This window comes from Urocampus carinirostris, chromosome 8 (genome assembly GCF_059441175.1).
Source record: "Urocampus carinirostris isolate Australia breed hairy pipefish chromosome 8, RoL_Ucar_1.0, whole genome shotgun sequence".
Lineage (NCBI taxonomy): Eukaryota > Metazoa > Chordata > Actinopteri > Syngnathiformes > Syngnathidae > Urocampus > Urocampus carinirostris.
This window is the reverse complement of record NC_142356.1, coordinates 19191980-19204020: the sequence shown is the minus strand read 5'-3', so window position 1 is coordinate 19204020 and position 12041 is coordinate 19191980. Positions and strand designations below refer to the sequence as shown.

The 12041-nt window shown below is 41.0% G+C and overlaps 24 non-coding genes across 24 annotated transcripts; all 24 read left to right on the top strand.

Moving 5' to 3' along the window:
* The first annotated feature begins 760 nt into the window (after window positions 1-760).
* trnah-gug (transfer RNA histidin (anticodon GUG)) lies at window positions 761-832 on the top strand. Its single transcript has one exon. It is a non-coding gene; the product is annotated as a tRNA-His (tRNA).
* Window positions 833-931: 99 nt separating this feature from the next.
* trnar-acg (transfer RNA arginine (anticodon ACG)) lies at window positions 932-1004 on the top strand. The gene has a single exon. It is a non-coding gene; the product is annotated as a tRNA-Arg (tRNA).
* A 453-nt stretch (window positions 1005-1457) lies between these two features.
* trnah-gug (transfer RNA histidin (anticodon GUG)) lies at window positions 1458-1529 on the top strand. The gene has a single exon. It is a non-coding gene; the product is annotated as a tRNA-His (tRNA).
* Window positions 1530-1628: 99 nt separating this feature from the next.
* On the top strand, window positions 1629-1701 carry trnar-acg (transfer RNA arginine (anticodon ACG)). The gene has a single exon. It is a non-coding gene; the product is annotated as a tRNA-Arg (tRNA).
* Window positions 1702-2154: 453 nt separating this feature from the next.
* trnah-gug (transfer RNA histidin (anticodon GUG)) lies at window positions 2155-2226 on the top strand. The gene has a single exon. It is a non-coding gene; the product is annotated as a tRNA-His (tRNA).
* A 99-nt stretch (window positions 2227-2325) lies between these two features.
* On the top strand, window positions 2326-2399 carry trnar-acg (transfer RNA arginine (anticodon ACG)). The gene has a single exon. It is a non-coding gene; the product is annotated as a tRNA-Arg (tRNA).
* A 453-nt stretch (window positions 2400-2852) lies between these two features.
* Window positions 2853-2924, top strand: trnah-gug (transfer RNA histidin (anticodon GUG)). The gene has a single exon. It is a non-coding gene; the product is annotated as a tRNA-His (tRNA).
* Window positions 2925-3023: 99 nt separating this feature from the next.
* trnar-acg (transfer RNA arginine (anticodon ACG)) lies at window positions 3024-3096 on the top strand. The gene has a single exon. It is a non-coding gene; the product is annotated as a tRNA-Arg (tRNA).
* A 453-nt stretch (window positions 3097-3549) lies between these two features.
* trnah-gug (transfer RNA histidin (anticodon GUG)) lies at window positions 3550-3621 on the top strand. Its single transcript has one exon. It is a non-coding gene; the product is annotated as a tRNA-His (tRNA).
* Window positions 3622-4246: 625 nt separating this feature from the next.
* trnah-gug (transfer RNA histidin (anticodon GUG)) lies at window positions 4247-4318 on the top strand. Its single transcript has one exon. It is a non-coding gene; the product is annotated as a tRNA-His (tRNA).
* Window positions 4319-5114: 796 nt separating this feature from the next.
* On the top strand, window positions 5115-5187 carry trnar-acg (transfer RNA arginine (anticodon ACG)). The gene has a single exon. It is a non-coding gene; the product is annotated as a tRNA-Arg (tRNA).
* Window positions 5188-5640: 453 nt separating this feature from the next.
* On the top strand, window positions 5641-5712 carry trnah-gug (transfer RNA histidin (anticodon GUG)). The gene has a single exon. It is a non-coding gene; the product is annotated as a tRNA-His (tRNA).
* Window positions 5713-5811: 99 nt separating this feature from the next.
* On the top strand, window positions 5812-5884 carry trnar-acg (transfer RNA arginine (anticodon ACG)). The gene has a single exon. It is a non-coding gene; the product is annotated as a tRNA-Arg (tRNA).
* Window positions 5885-6337: 453 nt separating this feature from the next.
* trnah-gug (transfer RNA histidin (anticodon GUG)) lies at window positions 6338-6409 on the top strand. Its single transcript has one exon. It is a non-coding gene; the product is annotated as a tRNA-His (tRNA).
* Window positions 6410-7034: 625 nt separating this feature from the next.
* trnah-gug (transfer RNA histidin (anticodon GUG)) lies at window positions 7035-7106 on the top strand. Its single transcript has one exon. It is a non-coding gene; the product is annotated as a tRNA-His (tRNA).
* Window positions 7107-7205: 99 nt separating this feature from the next.
* On the top strand, window positions 7206-7279 carry trnar-acg (transfer RNA arginine (anticodon ACG)). Its single transcript has one exon. It is a non-coding gene; the product is annotated as a tRNA-Arg (tRNA).
* Window positions 7280-7732: 453 nt separating this feature from the next.
* On the top strand, window positions 7733-7804 carry trnah-gug (transfer RNA histidin (anticodon GUG)). Its single transcript has one exon. It is a non-coding gene; the product is annotated as a tRNA-His (tRNA).
* A 99-nt stretch (window positions 7805-7903) lies between these two features.
* Window positions 7904-7976, top strand: trnar-acg (transfer RNA arginine (anticodon ACG)). Its single transcript has one exon. It is a non-coding gene; the product is annotated as a tRNA-Arg (tRNA).
* A 453-nt stretch (window positions 7977-8429) lies between these two features.
* On the top strand, window positions 8430-8501 carry trnah-gug (transfer RNA histidin (anticodon GUG)). Its single transcript has one exon. It is a non-coding gene; the product is annotated as a tRNA-His (tRNA).
* A 625-nt stretch (window positions 8502-9126) lies between these two features.
* On the top strand, window positions 9127-9198 carry trnah-gug (transfer RNA histidin (anticodon GUG)). The gene has a single exon. It is a non-coding gene; the product is annotated as a tRNA-His (tRNA).
* A 625-nt stretch (window positions 9199-9823) lies between these two features.
* Window positions 9824-9895, top strand: trnah-gug (transfer RNA histidin (anticodon GUG)). The gene has a single exon. It is a non-coding gene; the product is annotated as a tRNA-His (tRNA).
* A 99-nt stretch (window positions 9896-9994) lies between these two features.
* Window positions 9995-10067, top strand: trnar-acg (transfer RNA arginine (anticodon ACG)). The gene has a single exon. It is a non-coding gene; the product is annotated as a tRNA-Arg (tRNA).
* A 624-nt stretch (window positions 10068-10691) lies between these two features.
* trnar-acg (transfer RNA arginine (anticodon ACG)) lies at window positions 10692-10765 on the top strand. Its single transcript has one exon. It is a non-coding gene; the product is annotated as a tRNA-Arg (tRNA).
* A 453-nt stretch (window positions 10766-11218) lies between these two features.
* On the top strand, window positions 11219-11290 carry trnah-gug (transfer RNA histidin (anticodon GUG)). Its single transcript has one exon. It is a non-coding gene; the product is annotated as a tRNA-His (tRNA).
* Window positions 11291-12041: the final 751 nt, after the last annotated feature.

The following is a 12041-nucleotide window of genomic DNA, read 5'->3' as shown; positions in this document are numbered from 1 at the left end:
ATCTTAGTGCCTCCCATAAAGAAGAAGTTGAATGTGTCTTAAGGGTCTCTGCAGGAGTCAGTGGCTCTGATCGTATAGTGGTGAGTACTTTGCGTTGAGGTCGCAGTAACCCTAGTTCGACTCCAGGTCATAGCAGTAGTATTTGTTGCTATTGTAGTTTTGACAGTGATGTACTCTGGTTTTTCGGAGTAATGCCAATTTGAAGTAATTGTACCAACATTAGGCTGGTGGTCAGGGCTAGTGGTGCAATGGATAATGCAACTGTCTACAGTTCAGAAGATTCTAGGTTCAACTCCTAGCTAGCTTTTTTTAAACTTTTGTTGGCCACACTATCTCTGTTGCATACTTGACAAAGATCACCCGGTGTGTCTTGGTTTCTCAGACCCCTGGAATTCAGTTAAGTATAATCTGTCTTGTTATCATAATCTCATTGGGATTGTTTACTAACTGGCAAAATTGATCTTCAGCTTCGTTTCGACATCAAACTCCTAAAGACACTCTTATCAAGTAGAAACTAGTGAAATCACCATGGTCAGTCGTAAAACTGCATTACCATTGAACTGCTGTCATAATCTGTTTTATCGACTCTGATGTAAGGAAAACTCCTGGACAAATATTTGAACATCTCATACTACTTGCTCTTGTTTAACAGTTCTCGATGAATGGGCATCCAATTAGTCTTGTTCTTCCTGGATCTTAGTGCCTCCCATAAAGAAGAAGAAGTTGAATGTGTCTTGAAGGGTCTCTACAGGAGTCAGGGGCTATGATCGTATAGTGGTGAGTACTCTGCGTTGTGGTCGCAGTAACCCTGGTTCGATTCCAGGTCATAGCAGCAGTATTCTTTGCTATTGTAGTTTTGACAGTGATTTACTCTGGTTTTTCGGAGTAATGCCAATTTGAAGCAATTATACCAACATTATGGTGGTGGTCAGGGCTAGTGGCGCAATGGATAACGCATCTGACTACGGATCAGAAGATTCTAGGTTCAACTCCTAGCTAGCTCTTTTTAACCTTTTGTTGGCAACACTATCTCTGTTGCATACTTGACAAAGATCACCCGGCGTGTGTTGGTTTCTCAGACCCCTGGAATTCAGTTAAGTGTAATCTGTCTTGTTATCATAATCTCATTGGGATTATTTACTAACTGGCAAAATTGTTATTCAGCTTCGTTTCGACATCAAACTCCCAAAGACACTCTTATCAAGTAGAAACTAGTGAAATCACCATGGTCAGTCGTAAAACTGCATTACCATTGAACTGCTGTCATAATCTGTTTTATCGACTCTGATGTAAGGAAAACTCCTGGACAAATATTTGAACATCTCATACTACTTGCTCATGTTTAACAGTATTCCATGAATGGGCATCCAATTAGTCTTGTTCTTCCTGGATCTTAGTGCCTCCCATAAAGAAGAAGAAATTGAATGTGTCTTGAAGGGTCTCTGCAGGAGTCAGTGGCTATGATCGTATAGTGGTGAGTACTCTGCGTTGTGGTCGCAGTAACCCTGGTTCGATTCCAGGTCATAGCAGCAGTATTCTTTGCTATTGTAGTTTTGACAGTGATGTACTCTGGTTTTTCGGAGCAATGCTAATTTGAAGTAATTATACCAACATTAGGGTGGTGGTCAGGGCTAGTGGCGCAATGGATAACGCATCTGACTACGGATCAGAAGATTCTAGGTTCAACTCCTAGCTAGCTCTTTTTAACCTTTTGTTGGCAACACTATCTCTGTTGCATACTTGACAAAGATCACCCAGCGTGTCTTGGTTTCTCAGACCCCTGGAATTCAGTTAAGTATAATCTGTCTTGTTATCATAATCTCATTGGGATTATTTACTAACTGGCAAAATTGATCTTCAGCTTCGTTTCGACATCAAACTCCCAAAGACACTCTTATCAAGTAGAAACTAGTGAAATCACCATGGTCAGTCGTAAAACTGCATTACCATTGACCTGCTGTCATAATCTGTTTTATCGACTCTGATGTAAGGAAAACTTCTGGACAAATATTTGAACATCTCATACTACTTGCTCATGTTTAACAGTTGTCGATGAATGGGCATCCAATTAGTCTTGTTCTTCCTGGATTTTAGTGCCTCCCATGAAGAAGAAGAAGGTGAATGTGTCTTGAAGGGTCTCTGCAGGAGTCAGTGGCTATGATCGTATAGTGGTGAGTACTCTGCGTTGTGGTCGCAGTAACCCTGGTTCGATTCCAGGTCATAGCAGCAGTATTCTTTACTATTGTAGTTTTGACAGTGATGTACTCTGGTTTTTCGGAGTAATGCCAATTTGAAGTAATTATACCAACATTAGGGCAGTGGTCAGGGCTAGTGGCGCAATGGATAACGCATCTGACTACGGAATCAGAAGATTCTAGGTTCAACTCCTAGCTAGCTCTTTTTAACCTTTTGTTGGCAACACTATCTCTGTTGCATACTTGACAAAGATCACCCGGCGTGTCTTGGTTTCTCAGACCCCTGGAATTCAGTTAAGTATAATCTGTCTTGTTATCATAATCTCATTGGGATTATTTACTAACTGGCAAAATTGATCTTCAGCTTCGTTTCGACATCAAACTCCCAAAGACACTCTTATCAAGTAGAAACTAGTGAAATCACCATGGTCAGTCGTAAAACTGCATTACCATTGACCTGCTGTCATAATCTGTTTTATCGACTCTGATGTAAGGAAAACTTCTGGACAAATATTTGAACATCTCATACTACTTGCTCATGTTTAACAGTTGTCGATGAATGGGCATCCAATTAGTCTTGTTCTTCCTGGATCTTAGTGCCTCCCATGAAGAAGAAGAAGGTGAATGTGTTTTGAAGGGTCTCTGCAGGAGTCAGTGGCTATGATCGTATAGTGGTGAGTACTCTGCGTTGTGGTCGCAGTAACCCTGGTTCGATTCCAGGTCATAGCAGCAGTATTCTTTGCTATTGTAGTTTTGACAGTGATGTACTCTGTTTTTTCGGAGTAATGCCAATTTGAAGTAGTTATACCAACATTAAGGCGGTGGTCAGGGCTAGTGGCGCAATGGATAACGCATTTGACTACGGATCAGAAGATTCTAGGTTCAACTCCTAGCTAGCTCTTTTTAACCTTTTGTTGGCAACACTATCTCTGTTGCATACTTGACAACGATCACCCGGCGTGTCTTGGTTTCTCAGACCCCTGAAATTCAGTTAAGTATAATCTTTCTTGTTATCATAATCTCATTGGGATTATTAACTAACTGGCAAAATTGATCTTCAGCTTCGTTTCGACATCAAACTCCCAAAGACACTCTTATCAAGTAGAAACTAGTGAAATCACCATGGTCAGTCGTAAAACTGCATTACCATTGAACTGCTGTCATAATCTGTTTTATCGACTCTGATGTAAGGAAAACTTCTGGACAAATATTTGAACATCTCATACTACTTGCTCATGTTTAACAGTTGTCGATGAATGGGCATCCAATTAGTCTTGTTCTTCCTGGATCTTAGTGCCTCCCATGAAGAAGAAGAAGGTGAATGTGTCTTGAAGGGTCTTTGCAGGAGTCAGTGGCTATGATCGTATAGTGGTGAGTACTCTGCGTTGTGGTCGCAGTAACCCTGGTTCGATTCCAGGTCATAGCAGCAGTATTCTTTGCTATTGTAGTTTTGACAGTGATGTACTCTGGTTTTTCGGAGCAATGCCAATTTGAAGTAATTATACCAACATTAGGGTGATGGTCAGGGCTAGTGGTGCAATGGATAACGCATCTGACTACGGATCACAAGATTCTAGGTTCAACTCCTAGCTAGCTCTTTTTAACCTTTTGTTGGCAACACTATCTCTGTTGCATACTTGACAAAGATCACCCAGCATGTCTTGGTTTCTCAGACCCCTGGAATTCAGTTAAGTATAATCTGTCTTGTTATCATAATCTCATTGGGATTATTTACTAACTGGCAAAATTGATCTTCAGCTTCGTTTCGACATCAAACTCCCAAAGACACTCTTATCAAGTAGAAACTAGTGAAATCACCATGGTCAGTCGTAAAACTGCATTACCATTGAACTGCTGTCATAATCTGTTTTATCGACTCTGATGTAAGGAAAACTTCTGGACAAATATTTGAACATCTCATACTACTTGCTCATGTTTAACAGTTGTCGATGAATGGGCATCCAATTAGTCTTGTTCTTCCTGGATCTTAGTGCCTCCCATGAAGAAGAAGAAGGTGAATGTGTCTTGAAGGGTCCCTGCAGGAGTCAGTGGCTATGATCGTATAGTGGTGAGTACTCTGCGTTGTGGTCGCAGTAACCCTGGTTCGATTCCAGGTCATAGCAGCAGTATTCTTTGCTATTGTAGTTTTGACAGTGATGTACTCTGGTTTTTCGGAGCAATGCCAATTTGAAGTAATTATACCAACTTTAGGGAGAGGGTCAGGGCTAGTGGCGCAATGGATAATGCATCTGACTACGGATCACAAGATTCTAGGTTCAACTCCTAGCTAGCTCTTTTTAACCTTTTGTTGGCAACACTATCTCTGTTGCATACTTGACAAAGATCACCCGGCGTGTCTTGGTTTCTCAGACCCCTGGAATTCAGTTAAGTATAATCTGTCTTGTTATCATAATCTCATTGGGATTATTTACTAACTGGCAAAATTGATCTTCAGCTTCGTTTCGACATCAAACTCCCAAAGACACTCTTATCAAGTAGAAACTAGTGAAATCACCATGGTCAGTCGTAAAACTGCATTACCATTGACCTGCTGTCATAATCTGTTTTATCGACTCTGATGTAAGGAAAACTTCTGGACAAATATTTGAACATCTCATACTACTTGCTCATGTTTAACAGTTGTCGATGAATGGGCATCCAATTAGTCTTGTTCTTCCTGGATCTTAGTGCCTCCCATGAAGAAGAAGAAGGTGAATGTGTCTTGAAGGGTCTCTGCAGAGGTCAGTGGCTATGATCGTATAGTGGTGAGTACTCTGCGTTGTGGTCGCAGTAACCCTGGATCGATTCCAGGTCATAGCAGCAGTATCCTTTGCTATTGTAGTTTTGACAGTGATGTACTCTGGTTTTTCGGAGTAAGGCCAATTTGAAGTAATTATACCAACATTAGGGCGGTGGTCAGGGCTAGTGGCGCAATGGATAACGCATCTGACTACGGATCAGAAGATTCTAGGTTCAACTCCTAGCTAGCTCTTTTTAACCTTTTGTTGGCAACACTATCTCTGTTGCATACTTGACAACGATCACCCGGCGTGTCTTGGTTCCTCAGACCCCTGAAATTCAGTTAAGTATAATCTTTCTTGTTATCATAATCTCATTGGGATTATTTACTAACTGGCAAAATTGATCTTCAGCTTCGTTTCGACATCAAACTCCCAAAGACACTCTTATCAAGTAGAAACTAGTGAAATCACCATGGTCAGTCGTAAAACTGCATTACCATTGAACTGCTGTCATAATCTGTTTTATCGACTCTGATGTAAGGAAAACTTCTGGACAAATATTTGAACATCTCATACTACTTGCTCATGTTTAACAGTTGTCGATGAATGGGCATCCAATTAGTCTTGTTCTTAATGGATCTTAGTGCCTCCCATGAAGAAGAAGAAGGTGAATGTGTCTTGAAGGGTCTCTGCAGGAGTCAGTGGCTATGATCGTATAGTGGTGAGTACTCTGCGTTGTGGTCGCAGTAACCCTGGTTCGATTCCAGGTCATAGCAGCAGTATTCTTTGCTATTGTAGTTTTGACAGTGATGTACTCTGGTTTTTCGGAGCAATGCTAATTTGAAGTAATTATACCAACATTAGGGTGGTGGTCAGGGCTAGTGGCGCAATGGATAACGCATCTGTCTACGGATCAGAAGATTCTAGGTTCAACTCCTAGCTAGCTCTTCTTAACCTTTTGTTGGCAACACTATCTCTGTTGCATACTTGACAAAGATCACCCGGCGTGTCTTGGTTTCTCAGACCCCTGGAATTCAGTTAAGTATAATCTGTCTTGTTATCATAATCTCATTGGGATTATTTACTAACTGGCAAAATTGATCTTCAGCTTCGTTTCGACATCAAACTCCCAAAGACACTCTTATCAAGTAGAAACTAGTGAAATCACCATGGTCAGTCGTAAAACTGCATTACCATTGAACTGCTGTCATAATCTGTTTTATCGACTCTGATGTAAGGAAAACTTCTGGACAAATATTTGAACATCTCATACTACTTGCTCATGTTTAACAGTTGTCGATGAATGGGCATCCAATTAGTCTTGTTCTTCCTGGATCTTAGTGCCTCCCATGAAGAAGAAGAAGGTGAATGTGTCTTGAAGGGTCCCTGCAGGAGTCAGTGGCTATGATCGTATAGTGGTGAGTACTCTGCGTTGTGGTCGCAGTAACCCTGGTTCGATTCCAGGTCATAGCAGCAGTATTCTTTGCTATTGTAGTTTTGACAGTGATGTACTCTGGTTTTTCGGAGCAATGCCAATTTGAAGTAATTATACCAACATTAGGGCAGTGGTCAGGGCTAGTGGCGCAATGGATAACGCATCTGACTATGGATCACAAGATTCTAGGTTCAACTCCTAGCTAGCTCTTTTTAACCTTTTGTTGGCAACACTATCTCTGTTGCATACTTGACAAAGATCACCCAGCGTGTCTTGGTTTCTCAGACCCCTGGAATTCAGTTAAGTATAATCTGTCTTGTTATCATAATCTCATTGGGATTATTTACTAACTGGCAAAATTGATCTTCAGCTTCGTTTCGACATCAAACTCCCAAAGACACTCTTATCAAGTAGAAACTAGTGAAATCACCATGGTCAGTCGTAAAACTGCATTACCATTGAACTGCTGTCATAATCTGTTTTATCGACTCTGATGTAAGGAAAACTTCTGGACAAATATTTGAACATCTCATACTACTTGCTCATGTTTAACAGTTGTCGATGAATGGGCATCCAATTAGTCTTGTTCTTCCTGGATTTTAGTGCCTCCCATGAAGAAGAAGAAGGTGAATGTGTCTTGAAGGGTCTCTGCAGGAGTCAGTGGCTATGATCGTATAGTGGTGAGTACTCTGCGTTGTGGTCGCAGTAACCCTGGTTCGATTCCAGGTCATAGCAGCAGTATTCTTTACTATTGTAGTTTTGACAGTGATGTACTCTGGTTTTTCGGAGTAATGCCAATTTGAAGTAATTATACCAACATTAGGGCAGTGGTCAGGGCTAGTGGCGCAATGGATAACGCATCTGACTACGGAATCAGAAGATTCTAGGTTCAACTCCTAGCTAGCTCTTTTTAACCTTTTGTTGGCAACACTATCTCTGTTGCATACTTGACAACGATCACCCGGCGTGTCTTGGTTTCTCAGACCCCTGAAATTCAGTTAAGTATAATCTTTCTTGTTATCATAATCTCATTGGGATTATTAACTAACTGGCAAAATTGATCTTCAGCTTCGTTTCGACATCAAACTCCCAAAGACACTCTTATCAAGTAGAAACTAGTGAAATCACCATGGTCAGTCGTAAAACTGCATTACCATTGAACTGCTGTCATAATCTGTTTTATCGACTCTGATGTAAGGAAAACTTCTGGACAAATATTTGAACATCTCATACTACTTGCTCATGTTTAACAGTTGTCGATGAATGGGCATCCAATTAGTCTTGTTCTTCCTGGATCTTAGTGCCTCCCATGAAGAAGAAGAAGGTGAATGTGTCTTGAAGGGTCTCTGCAGGAGTCAGTGGCTATGATCGTATAGTGGTGAGTACTCTGCGTTGTGGTCGCAGTAACCCTGGTTCGACTCCAGGTCATAGCAGCAGTATTCTTTGCTATTGTAGTTTTGACAGTGATGTACTCTGGTTTTTCGGAGCAATGCTAATTTGAAGTAATTATACCAACATTAGGGTGGTGGTCAGGGCCAGTGGCGCAATGGATAACGCATCTGACTACGGATCAGAAGATTCTAGGTTCAACTCCTAGCTAGCTCTTCTTAACCTTTTGTTGGCAACACTATCTCTGTTGCATACTTGACAAAGATCACCCGGCGTGTCTTGGTTCCTCAGACCCCTGAAATTCAGTTAAGTATAATCTTTCTTGTTATCATAATCTCATTGGGATTATTTACTAACTGGCAAAATTGATCTTCAGCTTCGTTTCGACATCAAACTCCCAAAGACACTCTTATCAAGTAGAAACTAGTGAAATCACCATGGTCAGTCGTAAAACTGCATTACCATTGAACTGCTGTCATAATCTGTTTTATCGACTCTGATGTAAGGAAAACTTCTGGACAAATATTTGAACATCTCATACTACTTGCTCATGTTTAACAGTTGTCGATGAATGGGCATCCAATTAGTCTTGTTCTTCCTGGATCTTAGTGCCTCCCATGAAGAAGAAGAAGGTGAATGTGTCTTGAAGGGTCCCTGCAGGAGTCAGTGGCTATGATCGTATAGTGGTGAGTACTCTGCGTTGTGGTCGCAGTAACCCTGGTTCGATTCCAGGTCATAGCAGCAGTATTCTTTGCTATTGTAGTTTTGACAGTGATGTACTCTGGTTTTTCGGAGCAATGCTAATTTGAAGTAATTATACCAACATTAGGGTGGTGGTCAGGGCTAGTGGCGCAATGGATAACGCATCTGACTATGGATCACAAGATTCTAGGTTCAACTCCTAGCTAGCTCTTTTTAACCTTTTGTTGGCAACACTATCTCTGTTGCATACTTGACAAAGATCACCCAGCGTGTCTTGGTTTCTCAGACCCCTGGAATTCAGTTAAGTATAATCTGTCTTGTTATCATAATCTCATTGGGATTATTTACTAACTGGCAAAATTGATCTTCAGCTTCGTTTCGACATCAAACTCCCAAAGACACTCTTATCAAGTAGAAACTAGTGAAATCACCATGGTCAGTCGTAAAACTGCATTACCATTGAACTGCTGTCATAATCTGTTTTATCGACTCTGATGTAAGGAAAACTTCTGGAGAAATATTTGAACATCTCATACTACTTGCTCATGTTTAACAGTTGTCGATGAATGGGCATCCAATTAGTCTTGTTCTTCCTGGATCTTAGTGCCTCCCATGAAGAAGAAGAAGGTGAATGTGTCTTGAAGGGTCTGTGCAGAGGTCAGTGGCTATGATCGTATAGTGGTGAGTACTCTGCGTTGTGGTCGCAGTAACCCTGGTTCGATTCCAGGTCATAGCAGCAGTATTCTTTGCTATTGTAGTTTTGACAGTGATGTACTCTGGTTTTTCGGAGCAATGCTTATTTGAAGTAATTATACCAACTTTAGGGTGATGGTCAGGGCTAGTGGCGCAATGGATAACGCATCTGACTATGGATCACAAGATTCTAGGTTCAACTCCTAGCTAGCTCTTTTTAACCTTTTTTTGGCAACACTATCTCTGTTGCATACTTGACAAAGATCACCCGGCGTGTCTTGGTTTCTCAGACCCCTGGAATTCAGTTAAGTATAATCTGTCTTGTTATCATAATCTCATTGGGATTATTTACTAACTGGCAAAATTGATCTTCAGCTTCGTTTCGACATCAAACTCCCAAAGACATTCTTATCAAGTAGAAACTAGTGAAATCACCATGGTCAGTCGTAAAACTGCATTACCATTGACCTGCTGTCATAATCTGTTTTATCGACTCTGATGTAAGGAAAACTTCTGGACAAATATTTGAACATCTCATACTACTTGCTCATGTTTAACAGTTGTCGATGAATGGGCATCCAATTAGTCTTGTTCTTCCTGGATCTTAGTGCCTCCCATAAAGAAGAAGAAGTTGAATGTGTCTTGAAGGGTCTCTGCAGGAGTCAGTGGCTATGATCGTATAGTGGTGAGTACTCTGCGTTGTGGTCGCAGTAACCCTGGTTCGATTCCAGGTCATAGCAGAAGTATTCTTTGCTATTGTAGTTTTGACAGTGATGTACTCTGGTTTTTCGGAGCAATGCTAATTTGAAGTAATTATACCAACATTAGGGTGGTGGTCAGGGCTAGTGGCGCAATGGATAACGCATCTGACTACGGATCAGAAGACTCTAGGTTCAACTCCTAGCTAGCTCTTCTTAACCTTTTGTTGGCAACACTATCTCTGTTGCATACTTGACAAAGATCACCCGGCGTGTCTTGGTTTCTCAGACCCCTGGAATTCAGTTAAGTATAATCTGTCTTGTTATCATAATCTCATTGGGATTATTTACTAACTGGCAAAATTGATCTTCAGCTTCGTTTCGACATCAAACTCCCAAAGACACTCTTATCAAGTAGAAACTATTGAAATCACCATGGTCAGTCGTAAAACTGCATTACCATTGAACTGCTGTCATAATCTGTTTTATCGACTCTGATGTAAGGAAAACTTCTGGACAAATATTTGAACATCTCATACTACTTGCTCATGTTTAACAGTTGTCGATGAATGGGCATCCAATTAGTCTTGTTCTTCCTGGATCTTAGTGCCTCCCATGAAGAAGAAGAAGGTGAATGTGTCTTGAAGGGTCCCTGCAGGAGTCAGTGGCTATGATCGTATAGTGGTGAGTACTCTGCGTTGTGGTCGCAGTAACCCTGTTTCGATTCCAGGTCATAGCAGCAGTATTCTTTGCTATTGTAGTTTTGACAGTGATGTACTCTGGTTTTTCGGAGTAATGCCAATTTGAAGTAATTATACCAACATTAGGGCAGTGGTCAGGGCTAGTGGCGCAATGGATAACGCATCTGACTACGGAATCAGAAGATTCTAGGTTCAACTCCTAGCTAGCTCTTTTTAACCTTTTGTTGGCAACACTATCTCTGTTGCATACTTGACAACGATCACCCGGCGTGTCTTGGTTTCTCAGACCCCTGAAATTCAGTTAAGTATAATCTTTCTTGTTATCATAATCTCATTGGGATTATTTACTAACTGGCAAAATTGATCTTCAGCTTCGTTTCGACATCAAACTCCCAAAGACACTCTTATCAAGTAGAAACTAGTGAAATCACCATGGTCAGTCGTAAAACTGCATTACCATTGAACTGCTGTCATAATCTGTTTTATCGACTCTGATGTAAGGAAAACTTCTGGACAAATATTTGAACATCTCATACTACTTGCTCATGTTTAACAGTTGTCGATGAATGGGCATCCAATTAGTCTTGTTCTTCCTGGATCTTAGTGCCTCCCATGAAGAAGAAGAAGGTGAATGTGTCTTGAAGGGTCTTTGCAGGAGTCAGTGGCTATGATCGTATAGTGGTGAGTACTCTGCGTTGTGGTCGCAGTAACCCTGGTTCGATTCCAGGTCATAGCAGCAGTATTCTTTGCTATTGTAGTTTTGACAGTGATGTACTCTGGTTTTTCGGAGCAATGCCAATTTGAAGTAATTATACCAACATTAGGGTGATGGTCAGGGCTAGTGGCGCAATGGATAACGCATCTGACTATGGATCACAAGATTCTAGGTTCAACTCCTAGCTAGCTCTTTTTAACCTTTTGTTGGCAACACTATCTCTGTTGCATAATTGACAAAGATCACCCAGCGTGTCTTGGTTTCTCAGACCCCTGGAATTCAGTTAAGTATAATCTGTCTTGTTATCATAATCTCATTGGGTTTATTTACTAACTGGCAAAATTGATCTTCAGCTTCGTTTCGACATCAAACTCCCAAAGACACTCTTATCAAGTAGAAACTAGTGAAATCACCATGGTCAGTCGTAAAACTGCATTACCATTGACCTGCTGTCATAATCTGTTTTATCGACTCTGATGTAAGGAAAACTTCTGGACAAATATTTGAACATCTCATACTACTTGCTCATGTTTAACAGTTGTCGATGAATGGGCATCCAATCAGTCTTGTTCTTCCTGGATCTTAGTGCCTCCCATGAAGAAGAAGAAGGTGAATGTGTCTTGAAGGGTCTCTGCAGGAGTCAGTGGCTATGATCGTATAGTGGTGAGTACTCTGCGTTGTGGTCGCAGTAACCCTGGTTCGATTCCAGGTCATAGTAGCAGTATTCTTTGCTATTGTAGTTTTGACAGTGATGTACTCTGGTTTTTCGGAG